This window comes from Prionailurus bengalensis, chromosome D1 (assembly GCF_016509475.1).
Source record: "Prionailurus bengalensis isolate Pbe53 chromosome D1, Fcat_Pben_1.1_paternal_pri, whole genome shotgun sequence".
Lineage (NCBI taxonomy): Eukaryota > Metazoa > Chordata > Mammalia > Carnivora > Felidae > Prionailurus > Prionailurus bengalensis.
Genome location: NC_057346.1, coordinates 14,557,733 through 14,578,430, shown reverse-complemented (window position 1 = coordinate 14,578,430; position 20,698 = coordinate 14,557,733). Strand labels below are relative to the sequence as shown.

General features: G+C 44.8%; 1 long non-coding RNA gene across 9 annotated transcripts; it reads right to left on the bottom strand.

Moving 5' to 3' along the window:
• Positions 1-5,937: 5,937 nt before the first annotated feature.
• LOC122482995 lies at positions 5,938-20,120 on the bottom strand. 9 transcript variants are annotated; one of them, XR_006297278.1, is made up of 10 exons: positions 19,963-20,120; positions 12,098-12,175; positions 10,332-10,466; positions 9,753-9,963; positions 8,948-9,161; positions 7,098-7,465; positions 6,948-7,015; positions 6,805-6,870; positions 6,325-6,505; positions 5,938-6,183 (listed from the first exon to the last, which is right to left on the bottom strand). It is a non-coding gene; the product is annotated as an uncharacterized LOC122482995 (long non-coding RNA). The 9 variants fall into 9 exon arrangements; XR_006297276.1 differs by having other exon boundaries at positions 6,948-7,465; XR_006297277.1 differs by having other exon boundaries at positions 6,325-6,481; positions 6,948-7,465.
• Positions 20,121-20,698: the final 578 nt, after the last annotated feature.

Sequence of the window (20,698 nt, the reverse complement as noted above, 5' to 3'; positions counted from 1 at the left end):
TCATGCTCTTAACTGGGTATTCTGTTTTTGGGAAGAACACAAGCTAATGTTGAACCTCCATGGATCTTGGAGGGTGATGGTTGGATTTTTCATTAATCTAGAAAGCAGTGGGAGTAAAAACTTTGGCAGTGATAGTTCCTTCCTCTTAGAAAATATGAATTAGTGCTAAGCTAGACTTAGGAATAGAAGTAGCTGTTTGGAGACATGGTGTATGTCAAAGGTAGTGTCACAAATTAGTGGAGAAGAAACAGATAATGGTGTTTAGAAAATTGACTTATATATGGACAACAATAAAGTTGGATCCCTACCTCACACCATATAAGACAAAGACATCCCAAAGTGATGAAAGACCTAAATGAAAGGTAAAATGTTAAAACCAGTAGGAAAAATCAAAGACTGTCTTTGTGATTTTGGGGTGAGGATAGATTTCTTAAATGAGATCCCCAAAGCACTATCCATGAGATTTGATACCTTTGACTACTTCGTAACTAAAGATTTCTGGTCAACAAAGCATCTCATAGTCAAAGTTAAAGATGTGTACAGATTAGGAAAAAATATTTGCAATGTTTAAAACTGACAAGGGATTGCATATATAAAAGACTGAATATAGAAAGTACTACTGCAAATCAGGAAGAGAAACAAAACACAAGATAAAAATGGGCAAAGAATATAAATAGGTAAAATCTAAAGGGAAAACCAGAATGACTAATAAGTATATTACCCCATTGGTAATTAGAGAAACGCAAATTAAAATGTTAATGTGTTTCTACTTTATATCTATTGGTTTGGCAAAAATAGGAGACTGAGCTCTCATGGGGAATGAAAACTCATGAGGAGTTTCAACTGGTACATCCATTCCGGAGACAAATGGGCAACACTTCACTGGAATGAAATAATACCTGGCATGCAGTATTACATAGTTTTTAAGAGTGTGGTTCTGGAGCTATACTGCCTGAGTTTGAATCCCAGCAGTGTCTTTTACTAATAGTGTGACCTTGGTAAGCCACTTAACTTTTTTGTGAAATGGAGATAATAATACCTACTTTGTAGGTTTATTGTGAGCTTAGAACAGTGCTTGGCACATAGTATGTGTCACAAAATTGTTAGCTATTATTATTTTTTTAAAAATTTTTTTTTTCAACGTTTACTTATTTTTGGGACAGAGAGAGAGCATGAACGGGGGAGGGGCAGAGAGAGAGGGAGACACAGAATCGGAAACAGGCTCCAGGCTCCGAGCCATCAGCCCAGAGCCTGATGCGGGGCTCGAACTCACGGACCGCGAGATCGTGACCTGGCTGAAGTCGGACACTTAACCGACTGCGCCACCCAGGCGCCCCTGTTAGCTATTATTATTATTGTCTTCCTAATCATCAGGTGTTGATAGCCAGCTTCCAAGATTGCCCCCGATGATCCTTGACCCCTGGTATTCAAGCCCTTTGTAGTCCCCTCCCATAATGAATAGGGCTGTCCTGTGTAACCAGTAGGATGTACCGGAAATGTGTTACTTCTGAGGCTAGGTCATAAAAGACATTGAAACCTCTGCCTTGTACTTTCTTGGATCCCTTGCTGTGGAAGAAGCCAACTGCTATGTCTTGAGGACACGCAGGCAGCCCTCTGGAGAGGTCCATGTGGAAAGGAACTAAGACCTCTCACCAGTAGATGGCACCAAGTTACCCATCCCCGTGAGCAACCTTGGAAGTGGATATTCTAGCTCCATTCAGACTTTTAGATGAATGTGGCCCTGATCGACATGTGACCACAGCCTCATGAGAGATCCTGAGCTAGAATCACCTACCTCCGAATTTTGACCCAAAGAAACAGTGAGGTAATAGGTGTTCACTTTTTAAAAAGCTTTATTGAGTTATAACACACGTAGTATACACTTAACTCATTTCCCATGAGGTACACTTAAGTGGTTTTTAGATATCACAGAGTTGTGTACCTATCACCACAGTTTTTAAAACATTTTGATCACTCTGGATATAAGAACTTTGAATCCATTAGCGGTCGCTCCTCACTTGTCCCCAGTTCTCCCATCCCCTGGCCACTACTGATCCACTCTCTGTCTCTTTGGATCTGCCTATTAGAGACATTTCGTGTAGTATGTGAATGGGACTGTCCTACAACATGTGGCCTTTTGTGTCTAGCTCTTTTCACTGAGCGTATTGTTTTTAAGTTTCATCTGTGTTGTAGTACATCTCAGTCCTCCATTCCTTTTTATGGCTGAATAATATTCCCTTGTATGGATAGCACATTTTATTCATGCATTAGCTGATAGACATTTGAGCCATTTCTACTTTCTGTCTGTTATGAATGGTGCTGTTGTGAATATTTATGTACAAGTTTTTGTACGGACATACACTTTCATTTCTCTTGGAGTAGGTTTGCTAGGTCATAAAGTCCATGTTTAACTTTTTGAGGAACTGCCAAACTTCCAAAGCAGTGTATGACACTTCCAGTTTCTCCACATCTTTGCCAACACCTATTAATTATCTGCCGTGTTTCTAGCCATGTTGGTGGGTGTGAAGCGGTATCTCACTGTGGTTTTGATCTGCATTTTCCTAATGCCTAATGTTGTGTAACATTTGTATATATCTTCTTTGGAGAAATGTTCATTCAAATCCTTTGCCCATTTTTCAGTTGGATTGTGTGTCACACATATGTGCATGCACACGCGCGCGGGCGCACACACACACACACTCTCTAATGTAGAGTTCTTTATTATGGTTGCAAGTCTCTTATCAGATACATGATTTACCAACGTGTTCTCTCATTCTGTGGGTGTTATTGTTTTAAGCTGCTAAGTTTTGAGGTAATTTGTTATACAGCAATAGGTAACTAATGCATTAAGTATGTATATACTCTACATCAAAGCAGCTCTACTTCTGGCTGTATCCTTCAGTGAAACTTGCAGATAGATCCACAAGGAGTTACATAAAAGGATGTTTATCTGTGTATAGTTTGGGTAGCAAGAAGCTAGAAGCAACTTAGATGTCTGTCCCTGAGGGAATTGATAAGTAAAATGTGGTATGTGCATAGGAGAGAATATCATAAAAGCAGTCAGACGCAAGCAGTTAGGAACTGCTGTGACATGACAGACTCCAGGTGAGGAAAATAAAGAAGAATTCGATTTACAGCAAAAACGAGCTAAGTAAATTAAAACACACTAAGCAGCATTTTTTCTAAGGAGGATCTATACACCTTAACACCCTGGAATAGTCTGTAGGAGGGAACAGAATGGGACCGGGATGGCGAAGGATGGGAGGGAAAGGGAAACAAAAGCGAGGCCTTACATGGATGAATGTGATCGTGTGTCCTGGGCTCTGACAGGTGGTCACCTCAGTCCTGTGCCCCTGAGGCCCTGAGCACAGATCCAGAAGCAAGGTCTTGCTCTACCAGAATTGACATTTTGCACTGTGTTAGGCCAAACTGCCATGACAGCCACCGAATGGGCTAGCTTACCACAATAGAAGTTTTTTCTCCTTCCTCACTCATGTAATGTGCAGGGTAGTTTGAGATTGGTGTAGTGGGAGGAGCATTCTCTGTTTGGGGGCCATTTAGGGACCAAGCTGATGCTGATGCTAACACAGCCTCCAAGCTTGCTTTGGGTATCGTCGTTTTAGTGAGTTGAGCAGAGCTTGGGAATCGCTTGGGAGATGCAACAGGGCAGCTCTAGAAGCAGCACAAACTTCGACTCCTATTCTGACGGCTAGAACTTACTTACATGGTGCTCCTTAATGCAAGAGAGCCCCAGAAATGCAGTGCACACCCAGGAAGAAGGGGAGAATGGATTTGTTGGACAGCTGTAGTGTGCACATCTCAGGCCCCAAAAGAAAGCTGTCCGTCCTCCAGCCATTTGATACATATGTGGATTTTGAAGCAGTGTTGAAATCTAAAAATCCCAAAGGGACTCCATCCCTTCTCTTAGCTGGAGAGCCTGAGCTGGAATCATTGCCAAGTTGGAGAGGTCTGTTCCCCAGCTGTAGCTGGTGGCTGTCAGAGAGATGCGTAGGCAGAGAGGTGGAGGTATGTTAAATAGGAAACAAGCTCAGAAAACAAGTTCTACAGTTAGCATGATGCCTAGTTGGGACTTGAACCCAGAGTCCTACTGGGTTGCGCTCTGCCTTGCTGGTCCTTTGGCTCCTTGATGTAAACATTTTGTGAAAAGGCCCAAGGTTAGAACGTTAGTGGTGAAACTGGTGAAATCTGAATAGAGTCCAGAGTTTAGTTCCTACAAAGGCGTGCAATGTTCATCTCTCAGTCTTAACAAATGTACTGTAGTCACGTAAGAGGTTTAACAGTCGAGAAATTGGGGTGAAGAGTAACAAAACAAAACTCTACATTATCTTTACAGTTTGCTAGAAGTTTAAATTTTTTCCAAAATAGAAACCTTATTTTACAAAAAGTCCTCAGTGAATATAGGCCCCAGATCCTATTCTAACTTACTACTTCAGAGTTTATGCTTTTGTAAGCTGTTTTGTGAGCCACCCCCTTTCCTTGGCCAGAAGTGGCAGTGAGTACATTCAACTCCTAGCCGTTTGTCACAACTCTTATACACAGCTGGGTTTTATTTCCGTATGGGCCCAGGTTTTAACTTCATTTTAATGGGGCCCCACACTCTCTTAGGAACACCTTGCTTTAAGAGGCTGTTGTGGACTGAATGTTGTATCCCCCCCCCCCCGCCCCCCACATTCCCATATTGAAATCGTAGCCCCAGTGTGATGATACTAGGAAGTAGGAATTTTAAGAGATGATAAGGTCCTGAGGGTGGAGCCTCATGAATGAGATTAGTGCCCTTGTAAAAGAAGCCCCAGAGAGCTCCCTTGTTTTCTTTCTGCCATGTGAGGACACAGCGAGAAGCTTGCCTCTGAACCAGGAAGAACCTCATCAGATACCAAATCAATCTGCTAATGTCTTGATCTTGGACCCCCAGGCCTCCAGAACTGTGAGAAATAAATGCATGTTGTTTAAGCTCCCCAGTATAGGGTATTTTTGTTACAGCATTTTGTTTTGAATGGACTAAGACAGGCTCAGATGTTTTAGAAACCTTAAACCACATTGTTTTTTCCTTAACAAAGGAATCTATCTGTTTTCAAGCAGAGACTTAGGTGGAGGGGAAGTAGATAGATTTTATTGTAGGTGAGCTCTGTGTTTGGTAGGCACTGGTGAAAATTTATGAATTCCTTCTCCCTCCGATTTTTCTGCCTTAGTGTGTGTGAGCACAGCATATCCTCCAGGGCAGAGACCTCCAAGTCTGTTCAGCAGGTGGCTGGCTGTCATTCCCTAGGCTCACTACTAGAGGGCAGTGTGATATGCCTTTTCCTGACTGGGGAAAGGAGGCCTCTGGGTCTTATCCGTGTTTTAGCATCTCTCAAGGATATAGGTGGCTAAATTCAGTTGCCTATTCCATTTCTTATCCCTCTTTTAAAACCAGAAATGTAATCCTGTTTTCAATATGGTAAGTATTTTTAAGAGAGAGACCTGGTGTTTAGACTTTGATGAGATTCTCCCTTAGGCTTTGGATACTTTCTCTACGTGGAAGATTTTGTTTGTTTGTTTTAATCAATCCAGACCCTCATGTTCTCCTTCCTTTCCTGTGCCACTTTCTCCACTCTGAAGTTTAGACTTAAGCGGCAGTGAGCAATACTCAAACCCACTGGATTATACACTTTAAAAGGGTAAATTTTATGGTATGTGAATTATAATCTCAGAGAATGTAAAGGGAAAAAAAGCAGCAGTGAGCAGATGCTGTAGCTCAAATAGAATGTCATTAATTGATGGCACTGACAAGAAAAAAGTTTTGATGCTTTGCCATTCATTCATTAGTTAGGGGGAAATAGTCTGACTCTTTTTCCCTCAGGAGTCCTGGAACACACTGACCTTCTAAGACTCACAGTGCATCCTTCCTTTCTAAAAAGGTTACTCACCCTTGCTCAGTTAGTTTCAAAGAGTTGTATTAGGGTCAGGGTGTGACTGGGAAATCCCAGCGGGAAAACTGAGTCTGTTCTATGAGGTAGTTACGGTGGGACCTCAGTTTTAAAGTTCGATATGGGTGCCCAACTGTGCATTTTTGCATAGGTTATTTGGGCGGTTTCTTTCTCCCGATTATTATTATTTTTTTGGGATTTTGAGTCCTCTTGTCAAAAGTACTTCTGGAGCCGGCTTTCAGGCAGCTGGACTGGTCTGTAGAAATAGGCAGAGAGATTATGGGGCCAGGCTGGAGCTGAATTATGTCTGCCCCATGACGCTGGCTTTTTTTTTTTTTTTTTTTTTTTGGCCGTATGCAAACATTATTGTACCTGGGAAGACAAATTTCCTTTGTACCTGAATGTTTTCCTTTGCTCAGTAGAGAAATTTTGTTTGGCTCCCATTTGCTGCTGTTGACCTTGGGCTTACAGAGGTTCAATCTTTCAGAAAACAAGGGCATGTAGGAGGTCCTGGTGGTAGTTTGATCCTGAGGTGGTGCCCGCGAACCCACACTCTTGAGGGGACAGAGAGCAGTCAGCTGAAAAAGGAGTGTACCTTACCCTCCCTGCATGTGATGCTCAGAAGGAGTCACGGATAGAAATGCAATGTCTAGTGCCTAGTAATCAAGGTTTGTTTTCTTTTCCTTTTGGCAAAGGAGAAAACATTTGTGCAGAGAGGTTAACTTGCTCAGAATTGCTCTAGGTTGGGAAAGATCCAGGGTTTAAACATCAGACTCCACTCCCTACAGTTCTCCCCCCACCCACCCTCACCCTGATAGCAAGGTGACAGGTGAAGGGGTAGTCCAGAGGTCTGTCCTCTGCCCACAACAGTTCTTACCAGGGGCTTCTCATAGCCTCTGTGATGAAGGTCTCCGTAGCATACTTGGGGCTGAGTTCTACAGTCCTGGAAGAATTGCTTGCTGGTAGTTTCAGTTTGTAACCTGGCTTTGAAGACCCTGAGTGTGCTAGAGGGGCACTTACCCTTGACTCTTTTTACCAGGGATTTGGGAGGAGGTAGATAAGACATCTGGGAAGAGAGGAATGCATGTCTGGGGAAATAATGATGATTTTAGTTGCTATCTTTTGTTAAGTACTTACCACGTGTCCAGCATATGTTAAGTGCATACGTACCTCACCTCTATGGTCAGGGACAAATATCAGAGTCCATAAGTGGCTGCAGATTCAGGAAAGTAAAATTTCTGGATTTCTCAAGACAAGTGGGGTTGGGGTGTCCTGGTCGGGTAAACGTTTTCCTTTGTTCCCTGTCTACCCCCATTCCCCTCCTTGGGTTGAGGGAGTAGTTAGGACCCTCAAGCTGATTACCTCTAGACAGAGAGCTTGGGCACTTTACCCTGGTCACTGTGCCTCCGTCAAACTTGACAGTGCTCTTCCTACCCAGGATGGTCATCTCCTGCTTCACCCATCTCGGCTTTGGATGCTGATGCATAGTGGGCTGCCAGCCAGAGGCATTGTCTTTCTGCACAGTCTGGGTGTATTTGCTGTAAGGGGTAAACACATTTCTAGAAGTCAGGACCTATACCTGGGAACCAATCCCGGCATGCCAAACAGAGGGGCACCGGGCCATCTACGTGGTTTTTTTGCTTTTCATATGTGTGTCTGCCTAAACTGTACAGAGTGTTTTCAGGTAATTTCAAATACACATTTATTTCTCCGAAAATAAAATTTTAATTAATTTTATCTCTGTTTCTTTTTCACACTCCCTAGTTATCATGCTAAGACCCAGCAGAGACGATGCGACACCTGCAGCCAAAGGATAGGGTGATGGAAAGCATTCTAGAACGCCCTGCTAGGCAGCTAGAGACTTGGCTTAGAGAATGTGGTCTTGGGAAGTGAGCTTGGAGGTATGTTTGTTGGGGAAGGGGGAAAAGAGCTTTCTTACTTGCTAGGCTCACATCCCTGTTCACTTCCCAGTGAAGGTTATCCTTTCCTCTACCACTGTGGAATAGGACATTTCTGTAACATTTGTGTGGCACTGTGCGCATATGCCTGGCTCTGCGTTGGAGCTGGGCCTTCTAACCTTTCAGGGATGAGTCAGAGGGAAGTACAGGGCCATGGTGGGCCCCCAAGGGAAGCAGGCTCTAATAGGGGAGAAGCCAGGACAAGGATGGGCAAGGGGAATGCCCGAATCTCTGTAATTTCATGAGTACCAGATAAGCCTGGCTGCTCTACCTCCTGGCTTGCAGTTTGAGCTCCTGTCTCTCAGAGATGCATGGGGGAAGAGACTTACCCCCAGTTATGAACGCAGGCAGTTTGTCCTTGCCCAAAACTTATGTGAGGTGAGGACGAAATAAATCTGAACTAGTTGAAGATCCAGGATTCTAAAACAATTACTCGTTTGCTTTGTTGCCTTCTATAGCCATGTCAATGAATTGGACAGAAGACTGAGTTCTAAATTATTACAGATCTTGCTTGACTTATAATGGGGATACATCTACATAAACCTGTTGTAAGTCGGAAATATCTTAAATGGAAAATGCATTTAATGCATCTGAAATACTGAACATCATAGCTTAGCCTAGCCTACCTTAAACGTGCTCAGAACCCTTACGTTAGCCCATAGTTGGGCAACAAAGCCTATTTTATAAGAAAGTGTTCATGTCACGTATTGAATACTGTACTGAAAGTGAAAACCAGAATGGCTGCATGGGTGCAGAAATGTTGTCAGGGGACCCTCATGATCGCGGGGCTGACTGGGAGCTGAGGGTCGCTGCCACCCCTCAGCGTCACCAGAGAGGATCGTACTGTGTCACATTAGTGTGGGGAAAGGTCCAGATTCAAAATTTGAAGTACGGTTTCTATTGAATGTGCATCACTTTTGCACTGTCAGAAAGTTGAAAAATTGTAAATGAAACCATCATAAGTTGGGGACCATCAGTACCTTTCTCTTGGGCAATAGAGCCCTCCTCTGGCCCCTTGCCCCACAGCAACCCTGTAGCTTGCCACCAGTTCTGGTTACTCACTTGATCCCCTGGCTTCTTTTGTCTGGGTCAGTTTTGAGGACTTGATTCCACCCTGAGGCTTGGAAGTCACTCTGGTATTGGCTGGTGTACTCCATTTGGCCTGGACGCACTATTGGTCCTATTTTTCTGCCCTGAATATGAACTGGGAACGTGGACTGACCAAGAAGAGGGCTCTGCAAGGAAATCTGATGAGTAGTGGTCATATAGTCATCACCTGAAGGGAGCAAGAAAGTGTGCAGAGGCCCTCCTCTGTGTGGGAAAGTCTTGAGAGGGAAGATCTTGACAGTAGGACCTGGACCCCAGCCTTGGCTCCTGCACGGCTCATTCTATTTAAGCAAACCTTTCATAAGGGGAATAATAGACCCAATGTAAGAGCATTGCCTCTTCCTCCAATCTGACCTTTAGGGTTGTCTCCCTGAGACCAGAACTAAAGAATCCTTAGTGTGGAATCCAGAGTATTCTCCCACCCCTTTTTGGGTCACCAGAGCTTTGAAAACCTGGACTACAGAGCTGCCCACTGTTCTAGCCTAAATAGGGAGGAAGGTAGGCTAGGATGGGGTGGTTGGTGTGGTCTCCTCCCAGAGTGCTCCTAGCTGGCCTTGTAGTCAAATATTGCCTGAAGGGCTCTTGAAGAGACAGGGCTGGGGTCTTTACTGCTTACTGTATTCTCCTGGGCTGGTGGTTCCCACCCCTGGCATCAGCCTGGGAGATAAGAGTGCCCCGGGGGAAGGGTGAGGTAGGTGGATTTATACTGAGTGCCACTCATCTATCCTGTTACCCTTTTCGCCATCAAGCTAAGTCTCACCTGAATGGGAGGGTTTCTCCCCATGGTAAGTCACAGGCTGTATCCTCCCGGGCTTATAACATTCTCCATAGGTTGTACTGAAGGGGAGCCACTGAGGCTTGCTGCGCTGGTTGGAGTAGCTTGGGGGTTGCGTCTGGAGTGGAGCCTTGGGAAGGGGTTCCAGGCGGTATTTAATATCTCCTGGGGCTATTTCCTCCTGGGCTTCTGACTCCTGCAAAGCAACCCCCCTGCTGCTGCTTTCCCAGAGTAGGGTCCTTCTTATCTCTCCATCTTAATTGTGGAAGTCATTGGGGGATGGGTCTCTTACAGTGAGAGGTCATCAAAGACAGGCATGTGCTACTTTCCAGCAAGTTCCCTTACTTCGCTGAGCCACAATTTACCTATTTGTAAACTCACTTCCTGGGTTATTGGAGAAGATCTGAGATAAAGTATCCAGCATGGTGCCTGGCATGTAGGAGGCGCTTCATAAGTAATACCTTGTCTTAAAATGTGAACACTAAAATATTTCCAAGAGCGTTTCTGCTGTATCAGTGGCACATGTCCTTGTTGGGTCCACTCTCATCTCACTCCCCACCTTACCTGAACACTAGGATGGCTGTCCCCTGGCTGGGTTTGGAGAGCCAGCCTGTCTTGCTTGGGTGCAGTTGAGGGTGGTGCTATTTGAAGAAGGGTGGTCAAGTGGGCCGGGTCTTCTGTTCCCAGGAGAGGGGGTATCTAGAGCAGGGGGAGGAGTAGTGATAGACGTATTCCAGTGAGTTTTCCCCATTTACCTCATGGCAGCCTTCCCTTACCCGTTACCCCTACCCCACCCCCCTGAGGGCAGAGCTGGGATGTTGCTGGTGGCCATGGTGTTCAGATAGGACCCAAACTGAGTTTATTTGAGGCCCCAGCAGTAAGAACTGGGCAGGATGGGTGTGGGTGTGTGTGTGTGTGTGTGTGTGTGTGTGTGTGTGTGTGTGAAAGCATGTGCAGTGCTTTCTTTGCATTTAAGGGCATATGACATTTCAACAGCAGTTATTTTGAATGAGCATTTCAGGTCTTTTTTTCTTTTCCTTTTTTTGGCCTTGAAAGTAGTGGTGGTTGCAGGAGAGGTGGCTTATGATGACATTGGTTACTGGTGGACTCACTGATTGATGGGCCAAACTCTGGATAGGGGCGTGCCCTACCCTAGGGCTTGGTACAGTTGCTGTGTCTATGTTTCCTAAGAGGCAGAGGAAAGAGTAGTCTCCAGGAGCATAAGAGGTTTAGACCTGAGTCAGGGGTTTGTTCCCTTGCTTGCTTCGAAGCCGTAAGGATGTACCCCATGGGACCTGTAGAAGCCCCTCCACAGGGATTTGCCAGCAGCTGACACTCTTTCAGGGAGAGAGAGGCAGGGTGGCCCTCTGCACGGGCTGCACTTAGACTCAGCATTTTTGGTTAAAGCGTGGGAGATTGGGAGAGAAGGGGTTGCTGCCCTTTTAGAAGCAGCTTTTCGGCAGGCGAGGAAAGAACCATTTTGGACTGGCCAATGTGAAGTGGAGAAAGCAGGGTAGGGTGTGTGGTGATCTGCAGGATGGAGAAAGGACCTGCCAAAGAGCATTTTACCGATGGTTGATGTTGGGAGGCTGCAGCTGTAGTGGGGAGCAGGTAAAAAGAACTCTGTGGGGAGGTCTGCCCTTGAGCCATTAAGGTATAAGCCGCCCTGGGTGAGAGCAGTACCCAGGACAGGAAGTGTCCTGTGTCTTTTGCCTGCCAACTCTGTGTTAGAGAAACAGAGAACAGGAGCTTTGGGGACAGGTAGGGGAGTGAGAAGGGGGATGCTGGGTAGGGGGTGACCAGAGGACACTCAGCCACAGTCAGAGAGGTCACGGATATGGCTGAAGGTGGACACTGTGGCCTTCTGGCTTTCGGGGTTGTGATTGCAGTAGCATCCTTGCTTAGCCCTCCCGTCTGTTCCCAGCTCCTGAGTGAGTGCCCATACTTTGGCAGATTGGCATTGGTTCTGAGGTTTGGTGTCTTAGGTTGCCAGGGTCCTCCTCATTGAATATGAAAGCCACCCTACTGGCTTTGGGAGGGGAGGTGGAAGTGGCTGTTTCCCTAACAACAGACTCCTGGGACCAGCAGCTAGGGGAGGGGGCGATTATGGAATTGGTCAGGTCTCAAGATTGTTGGATCTTATCTCTGCTACCATTTCTCAAGTCCAATTCTGGATCTCCACTGTGTGGGAGATGTGTGTGTGCATGTGCATGTGCCCTTCAGAAACGTCTGTGGTTTCCTGCCCTCATGTCCGCTGTGCGTGCGCACGCACACACACACACACATACACACACACATACACATACACATGCACATATATACATACTCACCAGATGTCCTGAGACAGAAGGTTGACCTGCATCTTGTCAGCTGTATGGATTTGCCAGTAGCTGACACTCTTTCAGAACCTGGAATCATAAAACAGGAATGTCAGAGGTGGAGGATAACATAAAGGACTTCTATTCATGACACTTTCCCCACACCAATTAATTTAAAAGTATTTTCCATCAGTTTACTAGTTCAGCTGCTATCCCAACCTTTGGTCCTATGGAAATACACTGCTAATTATATGAATCCTAGAATCAAAGTTAGGGTCTTAAAGAGACCTGATTCTCCCATCCACTCTACTGCTGGAGTCCCCTGGCAAGTCACATTTCAGGAAGTGCCACTCCTACCCATGTTTGAACACTTTTTCCCCGTCACCACTTCCGGGGACATATGTAGCCCATTCTTGGACAACTCTAGCAGTTATGTTAACCCTGTGGCTTCACCATTTGCCTGAATTTTCCATCTTGGGGCTTACAAAAACAGATTGGTAGCCCCTGTTCTACCTGACAGCTTTTTAAATGTGTTGAAATAAGTTTTTCCTTCTCTTCCTAGAGTCATAAGTTTAAGGTAATAGGAGGAGAGTTTTGTACTGAAACTTACATCAGAAAGGAAACAGACAATTTTTGCATAAAAGGTAGTAGGAAATTAATCTTTATACATAGGGTCTACTTGTGTCTGTACACTTCACATAGGGCCTCTTCCCTCCCCTCCATCCCCAATCCAGCAACAGAACGAAGCATCACCATTCAGCCAGAGGCTGACACAAGAGGAGGGGCGGGAGGAAAAGGATGAAGGGCCATAGGGAAGGACTGAGGTGGTCAGTCCAGATGGTATGGAGGCATGTTCACTGTGAACCTTTGAGGGTGGCCTGAAGGTGGGTCCTAGAGTCATAAATGAAGCCCAGGGACAGACTAGAGAAACTATTCTTGAACATGCCATCCTGCAGGTGCTGTGTGAGTTGGGGAATATCACATGAACCTGAAGCAGGGACTGAGGGAGGAATCTCTGGAGTTTATTGTGTTTGAGTAGCTGACAGTAAGACATTTTCCCCTTTAACTGTGGCACCTCCTTTATGGTCGGGAAGTAATATCACAGTTATGTTGACATTGTAGGAAAGCTGCTGGGCCCATCTTACTTTTGTCTAGTTTCTTCAACTGTGACTTTGAGTCCCATACTATCTTCTCTGAAGTCACTCTGGTTTGCTGCCCCTTTTAAAGCACAGCACCTGGCTTGGGTCCTAAGGCGCAGGGTATTCTGATCAGAGGACTGATCATAAGACTGTTACTTCCCTGCATCTAGATATTATATTATAATCAATGTGTTTAAGGTTGAATTAGTGTCCATAGTGATCACATCCCACCATTGATTCCCACTGAGAAAACCATCGTCAGAAGTTCCCACTGCTCCTTTACACGTGTTGTGAGAGGAGATGGAGCCACGTTACCCCCTTTGCCTACTTGGGCAGCTGGCATTTTGGGCCACTATAGTTAACTCCAGCCCCTAGAAATCCCACTGTCTTGCTCTTTGACACTTTCTCATCATGTAAGGTAATGGGATGGTGGACCTTGTCCTGGTTTTTCTTGGTGCAGGAGAGGAGGAGGCTGGAATGGGGCTTATCTGGGCCCATTCCTTCTCTTAAGGTTCAGCCAACATGGTCTCATGCTGGAGAGGACTTAACTTCTGAGTTACAAATTAGAAAGTCTTTCACTGTGGAGTTTAGAGAAACTTTTGACAAAGACAAACTCAAGCAACCACTTGAGGTGCTGGGAGACCTCTAGGGGATATGGCAGGGGCTAGAAGGGCCTTGTCTTGCCCGGTTCTTCTTAGGGACTCAAAATGCAAACTTGTGCTGCTGCTGTAAGTGCAGGGTCAGCTTACCAAGTGAGCCTTTTTTCTGAGTTTTCATGGCATTTTGTAGTCAACATTCATCATGCTGTTTTGTGGATCATGAGGTCCTCTGGCCAGGACTCTTAGTCATTTTCTTATTTTTATTCATATTCTTATTTTAGGCCTTTTGCTCATTTTCAAATCCCAAGCTCCTAGACTAAGGAATTATACCTTAGAACTAATAGCTGTCATTTATTTAGTGCTGCTATGGGCCAGGCACTCTCCTCTATACATTAATTTCATAAAAACTCAATAAATTTGATGTTAATGTTTCCATTTTGTAGACAAGGAAGCTGAGGCTACAGACCACAGAGCTTCTAAAGTCTATGCTATTTGTCTCAATGACTGAATGAATAAGTCTTGTGGTTACTCTGGGTAAGAGTAGGCCAAAGTTGGTTCATTGCCTTCCGGTTGCTCCCCAAAACTTCTTAGTGGAGGTTTCTAATTAGCAGAGCTAATAATTGATTGTCATGTATGCAGCATTAGATGAATGCTTAATTAGTACATGGACCTCCTGTCAGATATTCATGGAGTGGCTCTGCCAACCAACCCAGTACCAGTGACAGGTAGTTTGTAGCTTTCATGGGAACAGGGTAAGGGAAGCATGATTATCCCAGTATTGATGGAGAGACTGAAGATAGGAATGCCCCCAGGGTCATGTGGGAGGCAAATTGAGGAGGAAGCCTTTATCTACAACATGTGTTGAGTCTGCTCAGCATTCTGTCAAAGTCCTTTGTGACCTGACCTATCAACCCTTTCCCTGGAATTTCTGGACTTCTCACTTGCCTGATCAAACACCACAGGTTCCAATCTCTGTGTTTTTCCAAGCTGCTTCTGCTATTCTGTTTTTTTCTCCCCATAGCAGAACCTTACTCATCCCAGATCAAGTGTTTCCTTTATGGAGTTTTCCCTGGCTTCCTTGCTATGGACAGAATGGCTGAATTAAGTGCTTCCTATTTATGTAATATTTGTAAATATTTATACACTCAACATAGGATCACCTAAATCAATAAACAAATATTAAGAGACCCAAAGGGAGAAATAGATGGCAATACAATAGTGGTGTCCTTTAATACCCCATTTACACCAATGGATAGATCATCCAGACAGAAAATCAATAAGGAGGGGTGCCTGGGTGGCTCGGTTGAGCATCTGACTTTGGCCAGGTCATGACCTCATGGTTCATGAGTTCGAGTCCCGCGTCAGGCTCTGTGCTGACAGCTCAGAGCCTGGAGCCTGCTTCAGATTCTGCGTCTCCCTCTCTCTCTGCGCCTCTCTCACTCACACTCTGTTTCTCTCTGTCTCTCTATCTCTGTCTCTCTCTCAAAAAATGAATAAACATTAAAAAAAAATCAATAAGGCCTTAAATGACACATTAGACCAGATGGATTTAATAGTTATGTATACAGAACATCCCATCCAAAAGCAGCAGAATACACATTTTTCTCAAGGACACATGGAACATTCTCCAGGATAAATCATATGTTAGGCCACCAAACAAGTCTTAATAAATTTAAGAAGACTGAAATAATATCAAGGATCTTTTCTAACCACTATGGTTTGAAACTAGAAATTAATTACAAGAAGAAACTGGAGAAAAGAAAACAAGAACACAAATATGGGGAGATTAAACAACATGCTACTGAACCAGTGGGTCAACAAAGAAGTCAAAGGAGAAATAAAAACTTACCTTGAGTCAAATGAAAATGGAAAAATACAACATACCAAAATTTATGGGATGCAGCAAAAGCAGTTCTAAGAGGAAAATTCATAGTGATACATGCCTACCTCAGGAAACAAAAATCTCAAACAATCTAACTTTACACTTTAAGGAACTAGAGAAAGAACAAATGAAGCCCAAAGTTAGTAGAAGGAAGGAAATAACAGATCAGGGTGGAAATAAATGAAATAGAGACTAAAAAGATCATACAAAAGATCAGTGAAACTAAGAGTTGGTTCTTTGAAAGGAAACAGAATTGATAAACTTTTAGCTAGGCTCACCAAGAAAAAAAAAAGAGGGCTCAAATAAATAAAATTAGAAATGAAAGAGGAGACATTGCAACTGATACCACAAATACAAAGCATCATAAGAGCCTACTGTGAACAATTGAACATCAACAAACTGGACAACCTAGAAGAAGTGGATAAGTTCTAGAAACATACAAAATTCCAAGAGTAAATCATGAAGAAATAGAAAATATGAATTGATTGAAGAGGAGGGAGCACCTCCAAACTCATTTTATAAGGCTAGCATTGCTCTGATACCAAAAACTGACAAGGGCACACCAAGAAAAGAAACTTACAGGCCATTATCTCTGGTGAACATAGATGAAAAAAAAAATCCTCAACAAAATACTACCAAACTGAATTCAACAATACATTAAAAAAATTACACACAGTGTCCAAGTGGGATTTATTCCATCATTGCAAGATGGTTTGACATCTACAAATCAACATGGTACACAGTAACAAAATGAAGGATAAAAATCATATGATCATCTTAATAGAAACAGAAAAAGCATTTGACAAAATTCAACCTCCATTCATGATTAAAAACTCAACAAAGTGGGTATAGATAGATGCCATGTACCTTGACATAATAAGGCCACACATGACAAGTCCACAGCCAACACCATATGCAATGATGAAAAGCTGAAAGCTTTTCCTCTAAGATGAGGTACAAGACAAGGAGGTCCAGTCTCACCATTTTTATTAAACTAGTATTGGAAGTCTTAGCCAGAGCAGTTAGGGAAGAAAAAGAAATAAAAAGGTTTCCAAATTGGTAAGGAAGTAAAACTGTCACTATTTGAGGATGACGTGATTTTGTAAAACCCTAAAGACTCTACCAAAATAGTGTTAGAACTAGTAGATAAATTCAGTAAAGTCACAGGATACAAAAATCAATTTATAAAAATCTGTTGGATTTCTATACACTAACAACAAGCTAGCAGAAAGAGATGTAAGAAATAGGATTAAGAAAATAATCCTATTTATAATTGCATCAGAGAGAATAAAGCACCCAGGAATAAGTTTAACCAAGGAAGTGAAAGACCTGTACAGTGAAAACTATAAGACAGTGATGAAAGAAAGTGAAGAGGATACCAATAAATGGAAAGATATTCAGTGCTCATGTTAGAAGAATTAATATTGTCATAATGTTCATCCTACCCCAATCTAAAGATTCAGTGCAATCCCTATCAAAATTCCAATGGCATTTTTCACAGAAACAGAATGAACTCATAAAATTTGTATGGAACCACAAAAGACTCCAAATAGCCAAAGCAATACTGAGAGAGAAAATCATCACATTCCCTGATTTCAAACTGTATCACAAAGCTATAGTAATCAAAACAGTATGGTATTGACATAAAAAGAGACTCATAGGTCAATGGAACAGAATAGAGAGCCCAGAAATAAACCCACATATATATGGCCAATTGATTTATAATAAAGGGGGTAAGAATATACAATGAGGAAAAGACGGTCTGTTCAATAACTAGTGTTGGGAAAATTGGACAGCCACATGCAAAAGAATGAAACTAGACTACTACCTTATACGATTCACAAAATTTAACTCAAAAGGGATTAAAGACTTGAATGTGAGACCTAAAACCATAAATCTGGAGAAAACACGGGGAGTAAGCTCCTTGACTTAGGTCTTGGTGATGATTTTTTGATCTACCTCCAAAAGCAAAGGCAACAAAAGCAAAAATAAACAAGTGGGACTACATCAAACTAAATAGCATCTGTCCAGCAAAGAAACCATCAACAAGGTGAAAAGGCCACCTACCTTTGCAAACCTTATATCTGAGAAAGGGTTAATATTCAAAATATATAAAGGACTCATACAACTCAATAGGAAAAAAAAATCCAATGAAGTAGTGGGCAGAAGATCTGAATAGTCTTTTTTTTCCAAGGAAGGCATACAGATGGCCAACAGACACATAAAAAATGCTCAATATCACTAATGATCAGGGAAATGCAAATCAAAAGCACAATGAGAGATGGAGTGGGGACTGTTGCTGCTGAGTCCCCAGAATGCATAACTACTGGTTCCTGATGTAGATTGTATGCATTTGTATATTACTTTGCAGCTAATTTACATGAACTTCGCTGGATGATAGGACATAGAAATTCCCCAATATCTGTAACCCCATTCCCATCCTACAAAGAAACACAGTGGTCTCTATACTTCTGAACTTAGGAATCCCAACTCAGATAGGTGGAGAGAAGGGGGATCCCTAAGAGCCTTGCATCAATCAGGCAACAGCACAAAAGGAAGGGATCCAAGAGTCCTGCTACCCTGGGGCTGACCGCTCCAATTTCTCTTCCTCATCTCTTAGGTTGGGGGTGGGAGCTTGTGAAATGTCTGTATCGATTTTGCAATTCAGGCTAAGGAGTCATCTTGGGGAAAGCGGGTAAAGGAGAGAGGCTTTGCAATCTATGTGGGCCTTTCGGAAGGGCAAGAGGACACACGCCAGAGCAGTACGAGGCAGCCAGCTGGATGGGGCTGTCCCGCTGCAAGGTGGACGGGCCGAGGCACGCTGCTCCCTGTTGCCATTTGCTGGACACATGTAAAGATAGCATCTTACTCCCCTCAGGCTTCTACCTTTTTGCTGAGCTGGCTCTTCTGTCTTCCTTTTTACTGTTCCTTTTGTCAGGTGTCTCCCCGCCTTGGGAAAGTCCTGCATCCCTTCTGTCCCCAGGCTAGACTGTTGACATGCTGGTGCTCTGGCCCAGGACAGGGGCTCTGACTTTCTCTCTTGGTGCTGACTGAAAGGGCGTAGCTTCACCTCTGCTTGGGGACTGAGAGAAGGTTGCTTGTCTCTATGCTCAGAGCATCTCCACTTTCTCCCCAGGCTCTCTGGGACCCTGTACTGGCCTGTGATTAGAGAAGCCATTTATTTTCTTGTCCAAACTAGGACACTTCTGAGAGTAAATGGTGTGTTTGTGTGTATGAGCACACATATACTATTAATAATTATGCCGAGACAACACGTGTAAACCAGGACTGTCCCCGGTAAACTGGAATTCATGGTGAGCATGGTTCTGAGGGTCTGCTGGCCTTCCTCTCATCCCTAGGGGAGGTGTGGAAGGTGAAGGCAGCCAGCAGAGGCTACTGCGGCACCAGCTCCGTGTCTCTGAGCTTGGAGAGCTCCCTTTGCCACTGAGGGGTTGCGGGAAGGAAAGGCTGGGGAGCAGAGGCTGGGTGTGGTGGGGGAAGCTGGTTGTGGTAAAGGGTGCATCCCCTGCTGATGAGGTAGGAGACAGTGAAGTCTGGGCTCATCTAGGCCTGTTACAAACTAATAAGAAGGCTATGTGTTCCTTCTAGTGGAGCTGGGGACAAAGCCCAAGCCCCTGCGGGCCTGGTTTCTCAAAAGCTCCCTGTAATTCCTGGATCAGACTGTGCCTCTCCTGAATCCCGGCGTTTTTTTTTCCTGCCCCTTCAGACGATGACTGGGCAAGTGGGTTTGCGGCACTACCAGCTCCTGAGGCTGGCACCTGCCTAGGTGAATCAGCAAGAGGGCTCATGGGGTCAGCCCAGGGACATCCTGTGTCAGAGGGGACTGTAGGAATACCTAGAATCTTCCCTGCCTGACTTGCAGATGGAAAATGCAGACCAGCCATGGAGTCCTATGAAGGAGAAGGGCTCTCCTGGAAACTTCTAGCCCTCTCTCCTCATCTAGTTTTTAACTCTGGCAGCAAGACTCCATTTCTGTCTCCCTGTCCCCCCCTACCCCCACCCCCCCACCCAACCCACCCCGCCAGGAGGACTTCCCTCCCTTGACTCCTAAGTGCACAGTTGGGAGACCTTGTTGCTTGTGGGAGGAACGGATCTCTGTAGGCTGAGGTCCTTCCTCTACTCTGGCCTGGGGAAAGCCTTGGTGGCTGAATGGAGTCTGATCCCCCGCTCCCCAGCCTGTGATGTCCTGTACTGGCTCACACCAGCTCCCGTGTCCCATCTCCTCTCCCTACTCACCTTAAGGGAAAAGTAGTATCTGACTTTGCAGACCATGTGTTGGTGATCATACCCTAGCTCCTCAACCTTTGGCCTCAGTGATGGTGAAAGGGGAGGTGTTCTAAGCAGGCTGTGGGTAGAGCTGCTCTGCCTAAGCAGAGAATTCTGGAGCCGCAATGGGTATCCAGGGTAGCCACAGGGATTACCATGGCAACACGAAAGGCAAGCCTAGTGGTGAGGAGGTGGGGTTGGAGCAGGATTCCTGGGGTGGTCAGAGGGGGGCTTGAGGGTAAGAGAGATGAACCCACCCCTGCCCCTGACAGAGGCCAGTGTGCCCCCTCCTGTTGCCCCTGGTCAGCCGGAACCCCGCCCTCTCTCGCATGCTTCTGTGAAGTGCCCAGCCTGGGCAGAGGGTCTGCTGGTGTGTGGAGAGCTGGTGGCTCTAGAGGGGGGAGGGGAGCCCAACTCAACTGCAGAGATTTGTTTTCTCAGTCCGTCCAAAGAATGGCAATGGGTTTTGGACTGTTCCAGCTGCTTCTCTACCTGGGGGACCTTGAGCCATCAAAGTTAACCTAGACTAGTAACCAGGGATCAATTACTGGCCTGTAATGTGCTTTCCAACTTCCCTTGCAAAAAGCAGCCTGTTTGGACAGAAAATGAAAGTGCTTTTCTTGCTCTCTGGCGCCACTGAGACAGTCTGACGCCTGCCCTCCCCACTGCCCGCTGCCCACTCCTCACTCATTGCCTCCCTCCATTA